Source organism: Capricornis sumatraensis, chromosome 4 (genome assembly GCF_032405125.1).
Source record: "Capricornis sumatraensis isolate serow.1 chromosome 4, serow.2, whole genome shotgun sequence".
Taxonomy (NCBI): Eukaryota; Metazoa; Chordata; class Mammalia; order Artiodactyla; family Bovidae; genus Capricornis; species Capricornis sumatraensis.
Genome location: NC_091072.1, coordinates 94,955,001 through 94,975,777, shown reverse-complemented (window position 1 = coordinate 94,975,777; position 20,777 = coordinate 94,955,001). Strand labels below are relative to the sequence as shown.

Here is a 20,777-nt window from a genome sequence, read left to right as displayed (position 1 = left end):
CTTCTGTTCACGGGATTTCCCAGGTAAGAATACTGGAGTGGGCTACTGCCAGCTGAGAAGGCGATACGTGAGCAAATATTTGAGGCCAATGAGTGAGTTAATCATGTAGAAACTTGGACAAAGAACATGTTGACCAGAGGAACAATCAACTCCAGGAAGTTGAAGGCTCCAAGTCAAGAATGTGTATGTTGGGCTTGATAAATAGTAAAGAGGTCAGAGTGGCTAGGCACTGGGACTTGAGGACTGATCCTCCATTGGACCATGATAAGGACTTCGATTTGGGATGAAATAGGGAATTATTGGAAGATTTGAGCAGAAGGTTGTCATATACAACTTATGTTTAAAGGGGTCCCCCTGGAAAGGGGATCAAAAGTGGAATCAGGGTAATGAGTTGCTGCTGCTGCTGCTGCTGAGTCACTTCAGTTGTGTCCGACTCTGTGCGACCCCATAGATGGCAGCCCACCAGGCTCCCCCGTCCCTGGGATTCTCCAGGCAAGAACACTGGAGTGCGTTGCCATTTCCTTCTCCAATGCATGAAAGTGAAAAGTGAAAGTGAAGACGCTCAGTCGTATCCAACTCTTAGTGACCCCATGGACTGCAGCCTACCAGGCTCCTCAGTCCATGGGATTTTCCAGGCAAGACTACTAGAGTGGGGTGCCATTGCCTTCTCCAAGGTAATGAGTTAGGAGGTGGTTACTCCTATATAATAATGCAATAAACTGGGGCTCACATCAAAGAGTAATGATGAAGTCAGTGAGAATTGATCAGATGCTGGATATTTCTTCTGAACATAGAGTATCAGGGTTATCTGGAAATGCTGTGTTGGAAGGAGGGGCATTAACCATGACTCTAAGACTTATTAGCCTCAATTAATCTCTAGCCAAGTAGCTTATATTATCATCTCTATCTTACAGATGTAGAAATTAAAGCTGAGAGAGATATTAACTTTAGATTATTTAGCTAGCAAGCAGCAGATTTGGGATTTGAATCCAGTGCTATCTGAGGCCAAAGGCTGGGCTTCTTAACCATAACACTATGCTGGAGGCATAGAGCTATTACTGTGAACTCTGACCTTAGATGTCCAAGAAACTGATTCCAGATGTGTTTTCTGGTTACTCAGTATCTACCTTGAACATGAGGTTCTGTTCACTTGTTTCCCCGCTTTAAACCTGGGTTCATTAATGGCTGTGTTCCTGTCCCCCCACATCTTCTTTCCTTAGTCTCCCATTTCTGAAACCTGTAGCCTGACTTTCGTAATCACCCTGAGCACCAGAGCATCCTTAACTGTCTTGATCTGCTCATGATTTTGGACTCAGTTTGGACTTCTGCCAAAAGGTTTCCCCATTGGCAAACCTTCACATCTAGAGCTATTCTCTATTTGTCCTCTTAGACCCACTTTATATTAATCAACTCCTGACCACTTAGAAAAGTAAAAACCATGTGATTCTCCATGAGGAAGAGGGAGCATGTGCTAGGGACAGCCATGCTGACATTGACTTGTTTTTTTAAATTTTTGGCTATGCTGGGTCTTTGCTGTGGTATGTGAGCTTTCTCTGGTGTGCAGGCTTTCTCTAGTGCTCTGCCTTCTCTTGTTTTAGAGCATGGGTTCTAGAGCTAGGGCTCAGTAGTTGTGGTTCATGGGCTTAGTTGCCCTGCAACATGTGGGATCTTAGTTCCCTGACTAGGAATAAAAACCATGTCCCCTTCATTGGAAGGTGGATTCCCAACCATTGGACCACCTGGGAAGTCCCAGTAGTGACATCCCTGAGATCACTACATCTTCCCAGTTGGTGGTGGGAGAGAATAAAGTGTGGCAATAGCCACCAAGTTGGAGGCCTCCAGGAAGGACAGATTCTGATCTGTTGGCTAGAGATACCTGGCTTCTAGGAAATCTTCCCCAGGTTTTACCTTCTTCAACCAGAGCAACTTAGTGTCTTCTTATGTCTCCCTTTGTAGCTTCAAGCAAACTTGTAATGAACTAATGATATTACCTTAAAACCCAGCACTGAAATTCCTCCTACAGAGTAAATGGTCAGTACTGAAGAAAATGTTTGCTATGGGTTTAGGGCAGAAGATGAGTTCCACATTGGCTGGGGTGTCAGCTGGCCCCCAGGTCTAAGGAGAGGGTGAAGCTGCCAAGCTCAGAGGAAAGTGAAGCTTCTGGTTCACAGGGGAGGAGGAGAAGAGAAAGTGAGCAGAGATGGACAAAGCAGAGGAAAGATAAAGCCATCAAATTAGAAGAAGCCTATTCAGGACACCATCTCTCGTCACACTTCACCACCATATTCTGCAGTCACCTCCAAAATCTGCTTGTCCTCAGAAGGCCTGCTGTGAATGAGACTTTCTATGCATCTAAAAGAGAAGCTCAGTTTTAGTTTAAGGGTCAAGAGGCACAGAAGGCTGGAGAGATTTGACTACCACTGGTTTCAAAATGAAGGGATTCAAGGCAATTTCACATAGGTCTTAGAGGCAGAGAAGTTTCCACTATTTCTGTACCAGTAATGAATTTAATCTTCTTCCATTTATATTCTCATATTCATTTCTTTTTCTCTGCTTGATAAGACTCCAGGTTCCAACATTTCTGCATATCAAAATCTTGCTCAAGTCGAATCCCATTCTTCTGGAAATCTTGATTATCCGGCATGAAGTGAACTTTCTCTCATCTATTGTCTGTATGCCCTATTTTTAAAACCTAGATCTTATGCTTCCAGAAAAGAGAGATTTCTTGAATTTTTAAAACAACAAACTTATACTTGTCTTATATAGGAAGTTGTCTTCTTCCCTTAGCTTGCTATTAACTCCAAAGTAATTTTGACTCACTCTTCTTAATGGTTACTCATAATTAGTCTATGTATTTCCATATATTTGTGTTTATGACAAGTTTGTATCTAATCATTCCAATTTAAGCCCTTGAAGTAAAAAATTAAAATCAAAATGAGATACCACTGTATTTCTTAATTCTATATTTTTAATTTCATAATTCAAACAACCTACCATATAGAGTATTGGTGAGGATATGGAGGAACTGGAATTTTTCTGTTAATATACTGTTCTTTGGAGGGCGAAGTGAGACGACCACTTTGAAAAAAAAGATGAGGAGTTTCTTTAAAGGTTAAACATACATCTTCTGATACAGCCATTCCACTCTTAGGTACTTTCTCAAGATAAATGAGGGTACATGTCCATGTAAAGACTTGTATACAGGTCTTCATAGCAACCTTGTTCATGAGAGTCCATATGTGAATTCAATCCAAAGGTCATCAAGAAGTGAATAAATAAACAAATCATGGTATATCCAGGTAGTGAAGTGAAGTCGCTCAGTCGTGTCCAACTCTTTGCGACCCCATGGGCTGTAGCCTACCAGGCTCCTCTGTCCATGGGATTTTCCAGGCAATAGTCCTGGAGTGGATTGCCATTTCCTTCTCCAGGGGATCTTCCCAACCCAGAGATCGAACTCGGGTCTCCCGCATTGTAGACAGACGCTTTACCGTCTGAGCCACCAGGGAAGCTATATCCAGGTAATGGACTGCTTAATACTCAGCAATGAAAACTGAATTATTGATACATGCAGCCACAAGAATGGATCTCAAATAATTATGCTGATGAAATAACCCAGGCATAAAAGAATACATTTTGTATCCTTCCATTTGTATAAAATCTCAAGAAATGCAAGCTAACCTATCCTGACAGAAAACAGAGCAATGGTTGCCGAGGAGCAGGGAGTTGAGAGGAACTATGAAGGGGCAGGAGGAAAAGCTTGGTGGTGGAGCATATGTTCATTGTCTTGATGTTGGAGATGGTTTCAGAGGTGCACCTCCAAGTCAAAATTTATCAAACTGTACATTTTAAACACATGAGCTTTACTCTATAACGATTATACCTCACAAAGTGGATTAAGAGAATTTTAAGAACCTTGAGGCTGAAGTTGTGACTTTTTCTTTAATAGCTTTCTGAAATGCCTGGTAAAATGCCACATGCCCTCTGAGGACTAAGTAAATATCTACTGTCAATTTTTTTGACTAAATAATAGTTCAAGAGTTTCCCTAGGACCATGACATTTAGATGCTTTCCTGACATTGAGAACAATTCAATGGATTAACATTTATTAAACTTTTCTTACTGATTCAACAAAAATATGAGAGGTGCTTTTGATGAGTTTGTAATTAGGCTGATTTTAACATATCCAGGGACATGGGTTTTTCCTTTTTAACAATCAAACAAAATTTAGTAAATTCTATAAAAATTAAGCAATTTAAGAAAAAATGTAGTTAGGCTAGTTTTCCATCACTCAGTTTAAGCATTTCACTAACTTTTGTTTTCCCATTAATAGTAATATTCTATAATATTCAGGAAGAACTTTTACCTGTTTCTTGTTAATGATAAGTCAAGTGTTTACTGCTTCTTAAGCACAGATAGTCAGAGAAGGCAATGGCAACCCACTCCAGTACTCTTGCCTGGAAAATCCCATGGACAGAGTAGCCTGGAAGGCTGCAGTCCATGGGGTCGCTGAGGGTCGGACACGACTGAGCGACTTCACTTTCACTTTTCACTTTCCTGCACTGGAGAAGGAAATGGCAACCCACTCCAGTATTCTTGCCTGGAGAATCCCAGAGACGGGGGCGGGGCTGTCGTCTATGGGGTAGCACAGAGTTGGACACGACTGAAGTGGCTTAGCAGTAGCAGTAGCAGCAAGCACAGATAGTACCTCATATATCAGGTACTTTAAAGAATTACCTAATTTAATCCTATAATAATTAGTTAATCAGGCATTCCTCTTACATGGATGAGGAGACTCAGAGACATCAATGATTCAATCAGGGTCATAACAACCAGTAAGTCATGGAAGCAAGATTTAAATAGTTTTAACTTCAAAACATGGTTTTCTATCTCCATAGCTCACAGCCTCTAGAATTGTCCTTGCAGGACTGCCATAGACTTAAAATACTGCTGCTGCTAAGTCGCTTCAGTCGTGTCCAACTCTGTGCAACCCCAGAGACAGCAGCCCACCAGGCTCCCCCATCCCTGGGATTCTCCAGGCAACAACACTGGAGTGGGTTGCCGTTCCTTCTCCAATGCAGGAAAGTGAAAAGTGAAAGTGAAGTCACTCAGTCGTGTCTGACTCCTAACAACCCCATGGACTGCAGCCCACCAGGCTCCTCCATCCATGGGATTTTCCAGGCAAGAGTACTGGAGTGGGGTGCCATTGCCTTCTCCGAAAATACTGCTAGCTATTGTTAAACCAAATTGCAAATTCTCTGCATTTTGGAATGAACATAGAACAAAGAAGATTTAAAATAGTACTCTGTTTATTCATAATTAAGCTAGAAGCTATTAAAACCACACACACACACACACACACACACATTTAGCATTTAAATGACACTTCCGTTTTTTAAAGTATTATAATTCTTCTTATCTCTCTTTAATATACACTTTACGTCCAGGTTACTAAATAAAGTATGTCATATTGATGATGCTTTTCCTGGTCCTTATCTAAGGCTCCAGTAATTTTGGATACTCTCAATGTGACCTGGAAATTTCTCTGGAGGCAAATATATGGCATCTGGCCTATTTATCTGGAAAGTTCCACTTCTGCCCGGTTTCTCGGATATTTGCATTCCTTGACTTCTGCACACTCTTTTCTTCTACTTCGTGTTCTCTACTATGACTCCCAGTTTTCACAATCATATGAGAAACAGAAACAAACAAAACAGTTACTTCCGGTGCAAGCAGTACCAGTGGCTGCCCAGAACTCCTGCCTACAGTTTCCCTTGTCATTTCAGCAGATCTTAAAGACCAAGAGAAACAGCACAAAAGTGAGGTGGGAGCCTCTCAGTCCTAGCCCTAAATTGTAAATGTTTTGACATACTTGTTTCTGATCTTTTAAATTAAAAACTCATTAATTATACAGTGGCAACTACACTGGTTACCCTTACGAATACAGCCTCTCACTTCTGTTTCCAGAGGTAACAGCTGTCTTAGGCTAATGATTTCTCTTTCCACCCATGTTGTCATTAATATGCGAAATTGATTTGGATGTTTGCAGTGTTTACTAAAGCAGGAGGCTTTCTTTCCCACTTGATATTGTTTTTAAGATTTCTCTACACATATTCATGTGGCTGGATTGCACTACCTACCCACTAAATTGCTTCCCGTTACATGAATATGCCTTAGGTTTTCAATCCATCTTTTGTTCATAGCTAGTTAGGTGAATTTCAAAATTTTACTGTTAAGAAGAAAACTTCAGTCAGCTTACCTGTACACAGTCCCTTATGCAGACGTGTTAGGTTGTCTCCAGTTTATAGGAAGGAATCTATCTAGAGGTGAAAATTATGGGTTATAGAATGTATGTATTTGTTTATATATTTAATTAAAAAATTTCTAGCTTCATTGAGTTATAATTGACATAGAACATTGTTTAAGTATAAGGCATACACATCTACATTATTAATACAAGATGATTACCACTGTGTTTATGAGGTCATCAAGAGGGTGTGATTGCTATTTGACCCATGAGCTGGACCCAGGCACTGAAGGTTGTCACCCCCTTCTGTGTCCTTGGAATATACATTCTGCCCACTGTGCCCACAGTAGGAGCCATTTTCAAGGACATGGCCTTGAGAAAGTAAGTTGTTGTTGAGACCATCTGGACTGAATCTGTGACTGAACCTGAGGAAGGCCTCAACATAAATTTTTAAGATTCTGGACAGATGCAAGGTATCTGGCAGTCACCCAAGACAAGCCTCCTATACAAGTTCCCTTACTTGTTAAACCTGCCATGTATCAATCTTCCTCCCATCTCAGCTTGCCCTCCAGTGGGGGTCAATTTCAGAATTGACCTAGGAAACTCTTCAGGTTTTGAAATAACACAGCATACCATGCTGTTAACTAACACCTCCATTACATCACATAACTGCACTTGTATGTATGTGTGTTTGGTGAGAACATTTAAGATCTACTTTCTTAACAAAGATGATGAGTGGAGAAAGAAGCGGTGTACATATAAGGTGGAATATTATTCAGCCAGGGCTTCCGTGGGGACTCAGTGGTAAAGAATTTGCCTATCAATGCAGGAGATGCAGGTTCCATCCCTGAGTCAGGAAGATCCCCTGGAGAAGGAAATGGCAACCCACTCTAGTCTTCTTGCCTGGGAAATCCCATGGACAGAGGAGCCTGGTGGGCTACAGTTTGCTGTTAAGTCACTTCAGTCTTGTCCGACTCTGTGAGACCCCATAGATGGCAGCCCACCAGGCTCCCCCGTCCCTGGGATTCTCCAGGCAAGAACACTGGAGTGGGCTGCCATTTCCTTCTCCAATGCAGGAAAGTGGAAAGTGAAAGTGAAGTCGCTCAGTCGTGTCCGACTCTTAGCGACCCCATGGACTGCAGCCTACCAGGCTCCTCCATCCATGGGATTTTTCAGGCAAGAGTATTGGAGTGGGGTGCCATTGCCTTCTCCGGGGCTACAGTTTACAGGGTCGCAAAAGAGTCTAACACAACTTAACAACTAAACAACATTATTCAGCCATGAGAAGGAAGGATCCTGCCATTGTGACAACATGGATGGATCCTGAGGGCATTATGCTAAGTGAAATGTTAGCCGAAGGAAGAAACACAGACCGTTTCAATACTTAGCAAAATGCTTGCCAGGTATTGAGTTCAGAATCTAATACTATGGGACCAGCTTTTGAGAAAAGAAAGACCAGCTTTATTGCAGAGGTTAACCTGAAAGGAGACAGAAGGCAGGGCTGAGATACAGCAAGGTGAGGTGGATAGTTATAGGGTTAGAGCTTTGGGGTGATGAAGAAAAGGGCGGTAAAAGAGGCTAGTTAGAAAGTTTGAGGGAAAGATAGGTTCACATGCGCAGATGCGAACAGGGCTTTATAGGTCTTCACGGGTCTCAGATGTAAGTTCAAGGGAACTGATATGAAACAAGCAAGGGAATTCTGGATGTGATGTCAGAAAGTCACCTGTTAGACAATCAAGCCTACTCTGTGCAGACTTCAATCAGCCATGTTGGTTCCAACTGGCTTCGGCCAACTTTGTCCTGTTATAAGTGGAGGTGAGTCTACTAACTCGCTTCCTTATCTGCTGTCCTGTCAGATGAGCTCAGGACTTTGTTGGTGGTCGGGCATGGTTTCAGTACGATATTACTTTTATGTGGGATCTATGGAAGCCAAACTTGTAGAAACGGAGGGCAGAGAGGTGGTTACCGGGGGCTGGGGGTAAGGGAAACGGGGAGACGATAGTCAAAGGGAAAAGACTTCCAAGTGGAAATTAATAAGTTCCTGAGAGCTAATTTAATCGCATAGCATTGCGATTAGAATTAATAACAATTATGTACTAGAAGGTTAGGGCTTCCTGGGTGGCTCAGTGGTAAAGAATCCGCCTGCAATGCAGGAGCCGCAGGAGACTTGGGTTCGATCCCTGGGTGGGGAAGATCCCTTGGAAAAGGGAATGACAACCCACTCCAGGATTCTTGCCTAGAGAATCCCATGGACAGAGGAGCCTGGAGGGCTACAGTCCATGAGGTGGAAAATTGAGTGAGTGGTGGAAAATGCCCTCTGCTCTTCACCAGCTGGAGGGGCATCACTTCTCCAGCAGACCCCATTATGTTGCCCTGGTTACTTCAGTAGCCTTCTGGAAATTTTTGCTGTAACCAGTGACAGAGGGTTTGCCAGTTTTAAGTTGGAAAAGCTTGCTTTCTGGACTGAGTGCTTCCAGATGCTCCTTGTTATCACTTGTCATGTTAAATGTTTACTCATTAAGACATTTCTGTTTATTATTACTTGGAAGCCCCTTTCTTAGTTATTTTTAGCTCTCACTGTCTAGTGTCGCATGGTACCTAACTTTTTTTTTTCCCTTTTAGAATATTTATTTATTTTTGGCTGTGTCCCCTGTCACGGTTGTGAAACGCAGGATCCTTTCTTGTGTCCCATGGGGTTCTCTCTGGTTGTGCTGCCTGGGCTCAGTTGCCTCTCAGCATGTGGGATCTTGGTTCCCTGACCAGGGATCAAATCCACGTCCACTGCATCAGAAGGTGGATTCTTAACCACCGGATCAGGGAAGTCCCCTACCTGAGGTTTTAAGTTGCCCACTTGGGACAAGATGCTGCCTTTTGAGGATTAAAAAAATATATATGTCAACTGCTTTGTGTCTTTCAGGTGAATTAGAACTTGAAACATCCAGGATGATGCCCTATTCAGTCATTAGACGGTAATTATCTTATTTGGTTCTCCCAGCCTCCTGGTTTCCCACGGCATGTCAGTGTAATGCCAGGGAAAGGACACAGAATGGAAGAAACCTGGCAGAGGGGGGATTGTCTGATTGAAGGTAATTAATGTTGCAGTCAGTTCACATTTCTGATGTGGTTTCTAGTCTGAAAGTATAATTTGGAAAATGTCTGATGTGAGAGTACTTCTAAAATTATATCTAATGTAGAGGAAACACCATCAAACCTATGAGAGGAGTATTGGACTTCCTAATGTAGGCGCAACTTTAGATAAACAAACTCATTGTGATACCTTTAATACTCTACTCAACTCACTTTAGAGTCCCCCAGTTCCATTATATTTAATTATTTATTGAAACTCATCTGTGTACTTGACTCTGAACAGCCATAAATGAAAACCTAGGCCTTCCCCAGGGGTCTCCCAAGCTAAATTCTGTTGGTTAATATCCTGGTATTATTAGACGATGGACTGGTCTATAGCTCAAGAAAATTCCCTGAAGTTTACATTAATTATGAAGACCTTGAGAAGTGATTCTTTTATATTAGCTCTAAGCCAAACTTGGAATCATTTGTTTCTTAAGTACCTAATGGTTGATGGTAAGGCTCTTAGGTTCTACTTCAGAGTGATATATGGACAGATTCTTGGTTTATTGATTAATGGTTAGATTAATGGTGAAATGAAAGTTGCTTGCTTTCACATATGACAAGCCCCATTAGTGACTCTGTCTCTACTTTCAATGTTTGCAACATACTGGGCCACAAAGGAAGTTTTGAACCATGTCTCACTATTAAAAAGTAGCTTATTCAGAGCTCACATTTTGCTCACTTTGCCTTATTAGCGTCTCATCACCTACAAGCCACAGCACAGTCCACTGGGGCTTTGCTACTGAAAAGTGTAGGCTGGTTGACCAGCAACTTGAACATCACCTGAGAAGTTGTACAAGCCACCCCAGACCTGCTGAATCAGAGTCTGCGTTTTTAACAAGATCCCTAGGTGCTTTGTACAGACCTTCAAGTCTGAGCAACATTGTGTCTAGTCCATCAATAAACTTAAGAGCTGTAAGAGGGTAGAGGCCCAGAGGAATCAAGGAGTCTACTCAGTTAATAACAATAGACAAGTAGCTCGTGGTAGGTTTATAGTCTATGCATTACTGATATCTGTTTTAGTTGTCTGCCCGGCAGGTAATTCCTCTCTGTTTCTGTAGAGTCTTAACACCGCCTCCTTCCGGGAGATGCCCTCTGCACCACCAGTCAAAGGAGGCTTCCTCACGCCACTCTACCCTGCCCCCATCCACAGGGGTTATGACTTAAGATGGGTCAATCAGCTTTTCTTGCTAGAGCTTGTGACCTTTGTGTGCTGTGCTGTGCTTAGTCGCTCAGTCATGTCCGTTTAGTTCAGACAAACAGGGATGCAAGCTGCTCGACACTGAATTGCGTCATGGCAGCCCTACAGAGAGAGACCCAGAGTTGCCTCCTGCTGCCCCAGGAGATGAGCCTGTTTCTGTGATGGTAGATGTTCAACACTGCCTTCTATTCCACTTCTTAGAAATAAAAAAGACATACTCTTTGCAGAATTTCCAGGCCTAAACCTGTCTGTATCTTTAAGCAAATTGGTTAATCTTCTCTATTTGTTCACTTAGTATAGGCTGCAGTTCCTTGTTGGGAGCCTTTGGGGCCGGTGGAGTTGAGTGCAGAATCTTTCGGAGTAGAGACAGTGATTAGAGATAGTAGAGAAGCGATACAGTGCATACACCAAATATCACGTAACAGCTGGTGTGGTCTGAGGCAGCACCCCATACCGGCACTGGGAAGTATGAATATTCTACTCACACCACGTGAGATCAATTATGACTTTACACCTTTTCATGTCAAAACAGGTGAATACTTGCTGTCAGGTGAGTTTAGGACTGACCAGTTTTCGACACCGGTTAAGTTTAAAAAAACCTTATAGTTTCTAGAGTATTTTGGATTTTGGAATTGTGGATAAGAAACTGTAATACAGGTAATATATTTTAGAGATATGGCTTCTAATTAGTACTTACGGACTTAACTACCTTTTCCATGTCTGTAGAAGTATTCCACGGCTTGAATGCAGCATAATTTATTTAACTTGTTCTCTGTTGGTGGCGTTTTGAGATTCTTCCATTTCTGCTCTTACATGGAATGGTGCAATGATTATCCTTGTATGTTTGGTTTCATGTAAATATGGAGCAGTAATCTAAGTGTATTAAAGGAAAATGTTGCTCATTTTCTAGCTGCAACAGATTTCTCTTGTTGTTGAAAGACACTTATGTGGAAAATTCTAAGTCCAATGGTGGAAAATATCTTGGAAGAATGGAAAGAACTCAGCCTTGGGAGTCAGGACTCCAAAGTTCCAGTTCAAGCCTCACCAGTTAACATGGGCAGTGTCAGTTTTCCTGTGTGTGTGTAGCAGTTTCTGTCTATGAACTAGAGAACTGTAATATTATATGACTTCAATCAGGATTGAGTTCCTGTGTGCAGGGACTGTTCAGAGTGCCTGAGAAACAGAAATCCAAAACAGAGTCCCTGCTGTTATGGAGCTTATATTTTAATGGGAAAGACTGACAGTAATCATGATAACAAAGTGTTTAGGATGTTAGACAGCACAATATGGCAAGGAAAAAAGTGAATAAAGCAGCAAAAGGTAATAGGACATGTCAGGAAAGGAGCCTGAATTTTAGACAACACGGCCAGGGAACTCTTCACAGAAAATATCTGCACAGAGCAGAGGGAGCAGCTGACACAGAGATGCTGAAGTGGGATTATGCCTGGAATGTTCAGAAGTTCAAGAAGGCCACTGTAGTTGAAGAGGACTTAGCAAGATGGAGATCAGAGGAGAAGTAGGTGAGTGCAGTGAGGCACTGGAGTGCCAGATGAAAGAGCTCGAAAGGATTCAGTAAGGGCTTTGACTTGCACCATATGTGAGAGAGGAAGCCCTTGGAGGGTTGCACACACAAGAGGAATGCGGCCTGGCTGGCGCTTTCAAAGGGCCTCTCTGTGTAAGAACAGAAGTGCAGGAGGCTGTTGGTAGGGAGACTTTAGGTGGGAGGCTACTGAGCGAATCTAGGTGGTAGCAGCAAGAGTGGTAAGACATGGCTGAACTCTGGATATAATTTGAAGGTAAATCTAACAAGAATTATTGATGGATTTGGTATGGGATGTAAGAAAAAGAACTTCATGAGACTCTCTGGTTCGTTGTCCTAGCAGCTGGAAGAATGACGGACCATCTAGTGAGATGGGGAGAGGAGCAGATAGGGGAAGAGTAGGTGCAGGGGGAAATCAGGAGCTCGGGTTTGGATGAATCCAGTTTGAGGTCTCTCTTAGGCATCCTCAGGAAGATATCAAATAGACATTTGGATAGAGATGAGTCTGGAGTTTAAGGGAACAGATTTGGGCTGGGGATAAAAATTTGGCAGTCATCCGTGCACAGACAGATTTAAAGGCTTGGGATGGGATGGTGCAGGGAATGCATACAGGTAAAAGGAGAGGTCTTAGGACTGAACCTGAAGGAACTGTGGCACTGAAAGCTCAGGGGAAGCAGCAAAGGGGATTTGGAAGGAACAAACAGAGGAGGAGGAGAAAAGGCAGGAGAGAATGGTGTCCTGGAAGCCAAGTGAAGGGGCTGTTTACAGGAGGAGAGCGATCGCCTGTGCTAAACGCTGCTGTCAGATCAAGTCAGGGGAGGAATCTGGCAACAGAAGGTCCTTATTAACCTGATCAGAGCAAATGCGGTAGAGTTGGGGTGGGAATGAAAGACTGGCTGCAGCTGGGTTCGAGAGAGGTAGGAGGAGAGAATGGGAGACAGTGAGCGCTGACAGTGGTTTCAATTAGTTTTTGTGGACGTGTGTGATGAGTGAAGAGAAAAGCAGAGAAACTTGGAGGGAGCAGAGGGGGTCAAGATAAGCTTTATTACTATTATTTTTAATGTGGAAGGATTAATGGTATGTTTATGTGCTAATGGGAACATTTCAATAGAAAGGGAAGAAATGAATGCTGCAAGAGAGAGAGAGAGGAGTATTGTCATGCAGCAAATGAAAGGCGATGGGTCTTGTGCACAGACTGGGGCCTGGCCTCATCCCAGCTCATCCAGGGAAACGGGAGAAACCACGGTAGAGGGGAAATGGGATGGGGACCTGTGGAAGTTCTGGGGTTTTGTTTCTATTTTGTTTTCTGGTGAAAGCATTTAAAACCACTCTAGCAAATTTCATTTATACAATAGTGTTATCAATTATAGTCATCACGTTTTGCATTAGATCCTCAGAACTTACTCATCATATTACTGAAAGTTTGAACTCTTTTACCAACCTCTCCCTATTTCTTCCATGCCCCCAGCGCCTGGAAACCCTCTTTTTAACTCTGTTTCTGTGAGTTTGACTTTTTTTAGATTACATGTGTTAGTGATATCATTTGGTATTTGTCTTTACCTGTCTTATTTCGTTTGGCATAACACCTCCAAGGTCCATTCATGCTGCCACAGAGGCAGGATTTCCTTCTTTCTCGTTGCTGAATACCACTCCGTGTGTGTGTGTGTGTGTGTGTGTGTGCATGTGTGCGTGTGTGCGTGTGTGTGTGTGCATGTGTGTGTGTGCATGTGTGTGTGTGCGTGTGTGTGTATACCACTTTTTCTGAAGGTTGTTTTTATTTTAAAATGGCAGTTAAGTCGTTAGCGAGAGTGAAGCAGGACTTTGGTGGGAAGGTGTGAGGCAGAGGACTGCTGTTTCTTGTTATGGTCCCTATGGGTTTCCCAGGTGGTGCTAGTGGTAAAGACCCCACCTGCCAGCGCAGGAGATGCAAGAGTTGTGGGTTTGATTCCCGGGTTGGGACGATCCCCTGGAGTAGGAAATGGCAACCCACTCCAGTATTCTTGCCTGAAAAACTCCATAGACAGAGGAGCCTGGTGGGCTACAGTCCATGGGGGTCACAAAGAGTTGGACACGATTGAGCACGCGTGCATGCATACACACACATGTTACTTCTGATGGATTAAAACCTTATACACATATTAATTTGATAAAACATACATTTTTAGAAAGACAGAGAGGGGAATGTCTGGTTTACTTCTGTGGGGAAATGCTTGAGGGAACTCTTGAGAGGAGGGGCAGAGCAACCGCAGAGGGAAGAAAAGGCCAGGGCATAGTCATGATTCTACGAGATAGGAACATCAGAATGAGCCACTGGTGTAAGAAAGATTTCTGAAGACTTCTAAAACAGGAAGAAATAGGAAAAGTCTAAAAAAAAACATTACTGCATTTCAATAGGACTCCTATTGGGCAGGATTCCATTTCTTAAAATTCCAAATATATTTAACCGGTCAAGCAGTATTAACCACTGACATTTCTGTCTCTCAAATAAATATTTATTTAGCTCTATGGATGGAGGTGTTGGGAGGATTATACTTGTGAAGAGGAGCTCTTTGCAGTCTTTTGTAATTTGAAGGTTAGAACTGAAGCAACTTTCTCTCTCTCTCTCCCCCTCATTACTGTTGCAAGACTTGGGCTTGCATGCATCGCATTCTCAGGGATGATCTTTATTTCTCCAGGATCTCCTCCCTTGTTCCTGCCCTTATTTAAATAATACTTTTTTTTTTCTCCTTTTTTTTTAGTTCTCTCTGTACCTGGAGAGAGAGATGAGGCCTAATGTTGGGTACCGCTTTTATTCAGTCACTAAGTGGTGGCTGACTCTTTGTGACCCCATGGAATGCAGCATTGCAGGGTCCTCTGTCCATGGGATTTCCCAGGCAAGAATACTGGAGTGGGTTGCAATTTCCTTCCCAGATCAGGGATCAAACTCAAGTCTCCTGCATTGACAGGTGGATTCTTTACCGCTGAGCCACCAGGGAAGTCCCATTGTTGAGCGAATATTAAGGTACTCAGAACTGAGGAGAATTTGATATAGAAAACTCCCTGCTCAGAGACTAAAAGTTAAAAATGAACTTTTGATAGAGCAATTTAGAAAGAAAAAGAAAGTTTTCAACGTGGCAGAGTTGGACTAAGAATCTGGAAATTTGGATTTTAATCCTGACTCTGCCACTAGTGGTATGGCTTTGATCAAGTTATATAACTTCTCTGATCCTTAAAAGCTTTGTCTTTAAAATTAATGGGTTGGGGGACTTCCCTGGTGGTCTGTGGCCAGGGCTCCACAGTCCCAGGGCAGGAGCCCGGGGTTCAGTCCCTGGTTGGGGAACTAGATCCCAAGGGCCACAACTAAAAGGTCTCACATACCACGATGAAGATGAAAGATCCTGTGTTCAACAACTAAGACTCGGAGCAGCCAAATAAATGCATAAAAGCATTTTTAAAAAACAAAAATTAATGGGTTGTACTAGATGATCAAACATTAGTGCATGTGTGCATACCAAGTCACTTCAGTTGTGTCTGACTCTGTGACCCTATGGACTGTAGTCTGCCAGGCTCCTCTGTATGTGAGGATTCTCCAGGCAAGAATACTGGGGTGGGAATAGCGGGGTGGGTTGCCGTGCCCTCCTCCAGAGGATCTTCCCAACCCAGGGATCGAACCCATGTCTCTTATGTCTCCTGCTTGGCAGGTGGGTTCTTTATTACTAGTGCCACCTGGGATGCCAATACCAGACTGAATTGAAAATATTCACCTATGCTTTCAATATAGGGAGAGTGTTGGTTGGACAGACTTTGCCTTGGTGAGGAGTATGGGATTATGGGTTGACTCAGGACTTCCTGTAGCTCAGACACCATTCATTGTCAGAACCATTCACCTTCATTTTGAGTGACCATCAAAATGGCACTGAATAAGAAGTGGGCTTACCTTTTATTGGAGGATCTTAAGCAAAAACAAAACAAGAAGTGGACTTCTTATTCAGTGCCAAACAGCAGGGTGCTTATTAGCTCTTGCTGGTCGTGACCTTGTTCTGATCTACTGACCTGGGTCTGCTCCTCCTCCATATTTATTCTGACCTGCATCCTCTCAGCTTTATACCTACGTTTCTTTCTTGTCTTTCTATCTCTCTCCTTAAACTTAAAACTCAGTAGTATATTCCTGGCTGCAGATCTGTCTCTACTTTGATGGTAATTGGGATAGTCCACCTGGCTGTGGATCTGACTTTATCCAGAGTGCACTTTTATTATTGCTCCAGTGAACCTGACCACTATGAGATCTACCCTTTCCTAAGACTCAGATCTAAGAAAAATCACTCCAGTCTTCTAGGTCGAGGTGATGACTCTGATGTTGGTATTAGCTTGATAACTAGATTGTAATTCCCTGCATATCAGAATCAATGCTTTTTTTCCTGCTGATTCCCTTGACGACTTTATATAATGTCGAGCTCTTACTAGATGTTTTCTGTTGGCTAATTCATCCCTACTTCTCAGAACCTGACCTGGCTTACCTTTTATTGGAGGATCTTAAGCAAAAACAAAACAACGAAGAACAGAGATTGCTGAAGGAAGAAAAAGTCAAGAAGTGACTTGTTCCTCTTTTATTTTCTTCTTCCTGTTTTTATTTTCTCCTTTTCCTACTTTTAATATAGTGAAATATAGCATGCTCAGTAATATAGCATGCTCAGTTGCTCAGCTGTGTCTGACTCCTTGTGACCCTATGGACTGTAGCCTGCCAGGCTCCTCTTATCCATGAGATTTTTCAAGCAAGAATATTGGAGTGGGTTGCTATTTCCTCTTCTGGGGGATCATTCTGACCCAGGGATCCAACCACATGTCTTGTATTGGCGGGCAGATTCTTTACCACTGAGCCACCTGAGAAGCCCTAATATAGTGATAGGAGTTGTATATTATAACTACCAATGTTTGTTTAATTCAGTGAAAAATATCTTTTCTAGGTAATCACTCTTTTTTCTTTCAGGGTACTATATTCTGTATCATTTTATTTATCTTATATAATTTCCTATATTAATTTTATACATTAGTTTCCTGTTAATTTCACAACACGTTTCAGTGCCTGGCTCCTGAATGCAAGGATCAATTATCCTGTCAAAACTGAAACTCATATAAATTAGCTTAGGTTAGAAACAAACAAAAAAGAGGAATTATTCTATATCTGAAGGTAGCCTTAGTAACTGTAAAGTGATAATTACAGAGATATGTCGTAAGGCACTGGAACCAGGAACTGCTGCTGCTGCTGCTGCTGCTAAGTCTCTTCAGTCGTGTCCAACTCTGTGCGACCCTATAGACGGCAGCCCATCAGGCTCCACCGTCCCTGGGATTCTCCAGGCAAGAGTACTGGAGTGGGGTGCCATTGCCTTCTCCTGAACCAGGAACTAGAAGATTCAAATCCAGAGTTATTTACTCTCCTAGAATGTTTGATCTCTTGGTTCTGCTTCTTTTGGCACATTTATTTTTCCTCAGTCTTCTTCTAGATTATTTTACTATGCTGTGGCCTGCACCTCTTGGTCTCAGCCTCTGTTTCTCCTGACTGCTTAGCTCTAGCATTCATCAGAAACCAAACAAAGTCTAGTTCCTGTAACTGAAGTCACTCAGTCGTGTCTGACTCTTTGCAATCCCATGGACTGTAGACTACCAGGCTCCTCAGTCCATGGAATTTTCCATACAAGAGTACTGGAGTGGGTTGCCATTTCCTTCTCCAGGGGATCTTCCCAACCCAGGGATCGAACCTGGGTCTCCTGCACTGCAGGCAGACACTTTACCGTCTGAGCCACCAGGGAAGCTTCCAGTTCCTGTATTCCCAGTCTAAATTCCAAGGAGAGATTCTGAATGGCTTAGTTTGGTCTGATACAAATTCCTTGTCCAATCAGCAGTGGTGAAGGAGAGACTAAGCCATGTCCTACAACATGGCTACACATATAGGCATGCACACAGGGGTTCATTTACCCCAGAAAGTTTCAAAAATGTTGGCAAAGACTGTAATATTTGTTATATTAGTCATATATACTTGTCATATTTAGTATGCCAGGCTGAGAATAAAATTTATAGAAAATAGGCCTTCCCAACCTCCTCCTTGGTTTCTTTCTTGAGTTGTTATTGTAATCACTAAAGCTAAAGATAAGAAATGGCTGATGTCTAAATATAGAAACAAACAAAATAACTGAAGTGCTGTTCAGAGATTTAGCCTGAAGGGCAATTACTTTTTAATTTAATGAGTATTTCAGATCTGGATTTAAGCTATCTTTCTTTGAGTGAAAATTTGTTTGATCCTGTCTTACCATTAGAAAAGTCATACCATGCAGATTTTATGTATTCTTGTAAAGTTCAAACACATTACCTTTTGTTGACAGGTACTAATTAGTGTTAGGAAGGCAAAGGAAAAATTCATTCCATCAAACGACTTAAGTCCAGAAGTATGCTAACTAATGGATTTTTCTAATTAGTTTACTTTTTGATTTTTTTAAACTTTTGCCCAAAGTCTGCTGATTAGTTAGGATTGCTTTGTTGAAAGACTTTGGAGGACGTCTGATATAATCACTGGCCTGGGAAAATAAGACTTGGTTTAGGGGACTGATCTTTAGTTAAAACAGTACTACCCAATAGAAATGTAATGTGAGCCACACATGGAACTAAATTTTTTTTGTGAGCTGTGCTCAGTTGCTAAGTTGTGTCTGACTTTGGGACCCCAAGTACTGTAACCCAGCAGATTCCTCTGTCCATGGGATTTTCTAGGCAAGAATATTGGAGCAGCTTGCCATTTCCTCCTCCAGGGGATCTTTCTGAATAAGGGATGGAACCCACAACTCCTGCATTGACAGGCGATTCTTTACCACTGAGCCACCTGGGAAGTCCGTAAATTTTCTCTTAGTCACACTGAAAAAAGTAAAGGGAAATTAATGATTAATTTTAGTAATTTATCTAAGCTAGTATATCCAAAATATTTTTACTTCATCATGCAGTCAAATGAAAATTAATGAGATACATTACACATTTTGTACTAAGACTTTGAAATTCTGTGTGTTTTACATATACTTATAGCATAAATTTCAACTCACATGCTAATTTCTCAATGATTAAAGAGAAATATAGTCCTACTAAAACAATAAATTTGTGTTTAATGGGAAAATATTTTATGCTGCTTCACTGTTTTCATTTAAATTTAAATGAATTAAAATTAAGAAAAAGAAAAAATCCAGTTTCTCCGAGTGCACTAGCTCCATTACGAGTGTTCAGTAGCCTTAGGTGGCTAGTGGTCATTGTGTAGGACAGCACAGCTTTAGAGGGTGGTATTCATAAGCCCTGAGGCCAGAGTTTATCTTCTGCTGGTGGAGTTTAACCTAAGAGGGAATTTTTAAGTGAATAAGCCCACTCTTTCACTGCTCCAGTATTGCTCAGAACTCTGCCTCTGGCCCCCTCGCTACAGACAGTGGTTCACCTCGTCTCACCCTCACCGCTGCCAGTGGCCCCAGTTCCTCTACTGCTGCCTTGCCTCTGGAGGGGTGGTCCTGCCCTGCACTCTGCAGTCCTGGCCCATGTCTGTCTTTCTCTGGGGCAGACCTCTATATAAACTTTCCTATGGTCTGTTCCTTGAGGCAACAGTCCTGTGACATCCCCCATTGATCTTAAATGAGCTTGGCAAATGCTGCGGACTTGGAGATGAGCGTGTTAAGGACCCTGAGAACTACTACAGCCGAGGAACTTGCTTTACTCGGATACCAAGGTAGGGAGTCCCCCAGTGGCCTACTTTTTAGGATTCAGTGCTTTCGCTGCAGGGAGAAGGCGATGGCACCCCACTCCAGTACTCTTGCCTGGAAAATCTCATGGACGGAGGAGGCTGGTGGGCTGCAGTCCATAGGGTCGCGGAGAGTCGGACACGACTGAATGACTTCACTCTCACTTTTCACTTTCATGCATTGGAGAAGGAAATGGCAACCCACTCCAGTGTTCTTGCTTGGAGAATCCCAGGGACAGGGGAGCCTGGTGGGCTGCCATCTATGGGGTCGCACAGAGTCAGACACGACTGAAGTGACTTAGCAGCAGGAGCAGCTGCAGCTTTCGCTGCAGAGGCCTGGGAACAATCCCTGGTTAGGGAACCACCCCAAATGCCACACATGCCCCACAGCAGACCACAGAAAAAGAAGAAAGACATACCAAATATCCATTAAAAGCCAACACACCTGGCAACAAGGTACAAGGTACAGCTGGCAGAACTCACCCATCAGAGGGGGTTCTGAGCAATACTTGAGCAGTGAAAGAATGAGATTATTCACCATGCCTGGTTCCATCCCCTCAATTTCTGGGGAGCCCCCTCTTCCTTTATGCTTCCCAAATGAGTGCAACAACTGCTCTGACACTGAAAAGCTGGCAGTTTTAATGAATCTCTTTTGTATCCCTAATAGCTCAGTTGGTAAAGAATTTGCCTCTAGTGCAGGAGACCCTGGTTCGATTCCTGGGTCGGGAAGATCCCCTAGAGAAAAGATAGTCTACCCACTCCAGTATTCTTGGGCTTCCCTTGTGGCTCAGCTGGTAAAGAATCCACCTGCAATGCAGGAGACCTGGGTTCAATCCCTGGGTTGGGACGATCCCTGGAGAAGGGAAAGGCTACCCACTCCAGTATTCTTGCCTGGAGACAGTCCATGGAGTTGCAAAGAATTGGA

The 20,777-nt window shown here is 42.7% G+C and overlaps 1 non-coding gene across 1 annotated transcript; it reads right to left on the bottom strand.

Annotated features, from left to right (window-relative positions):
* Positions 1-17,828: 17,828 nt before the first annotated feature.
* On the bottom strand, positions 17,829-17,900 carry TRNAC-GCA (transfer RNA cysteine (anticodon GCA)). The gene has a single exon. It is a non-coding gene; the product is annotated as a tRNA-Cys (tRNA).
* Positions 17,901-20,777: the final 2,877 nt, after the last annotated feature.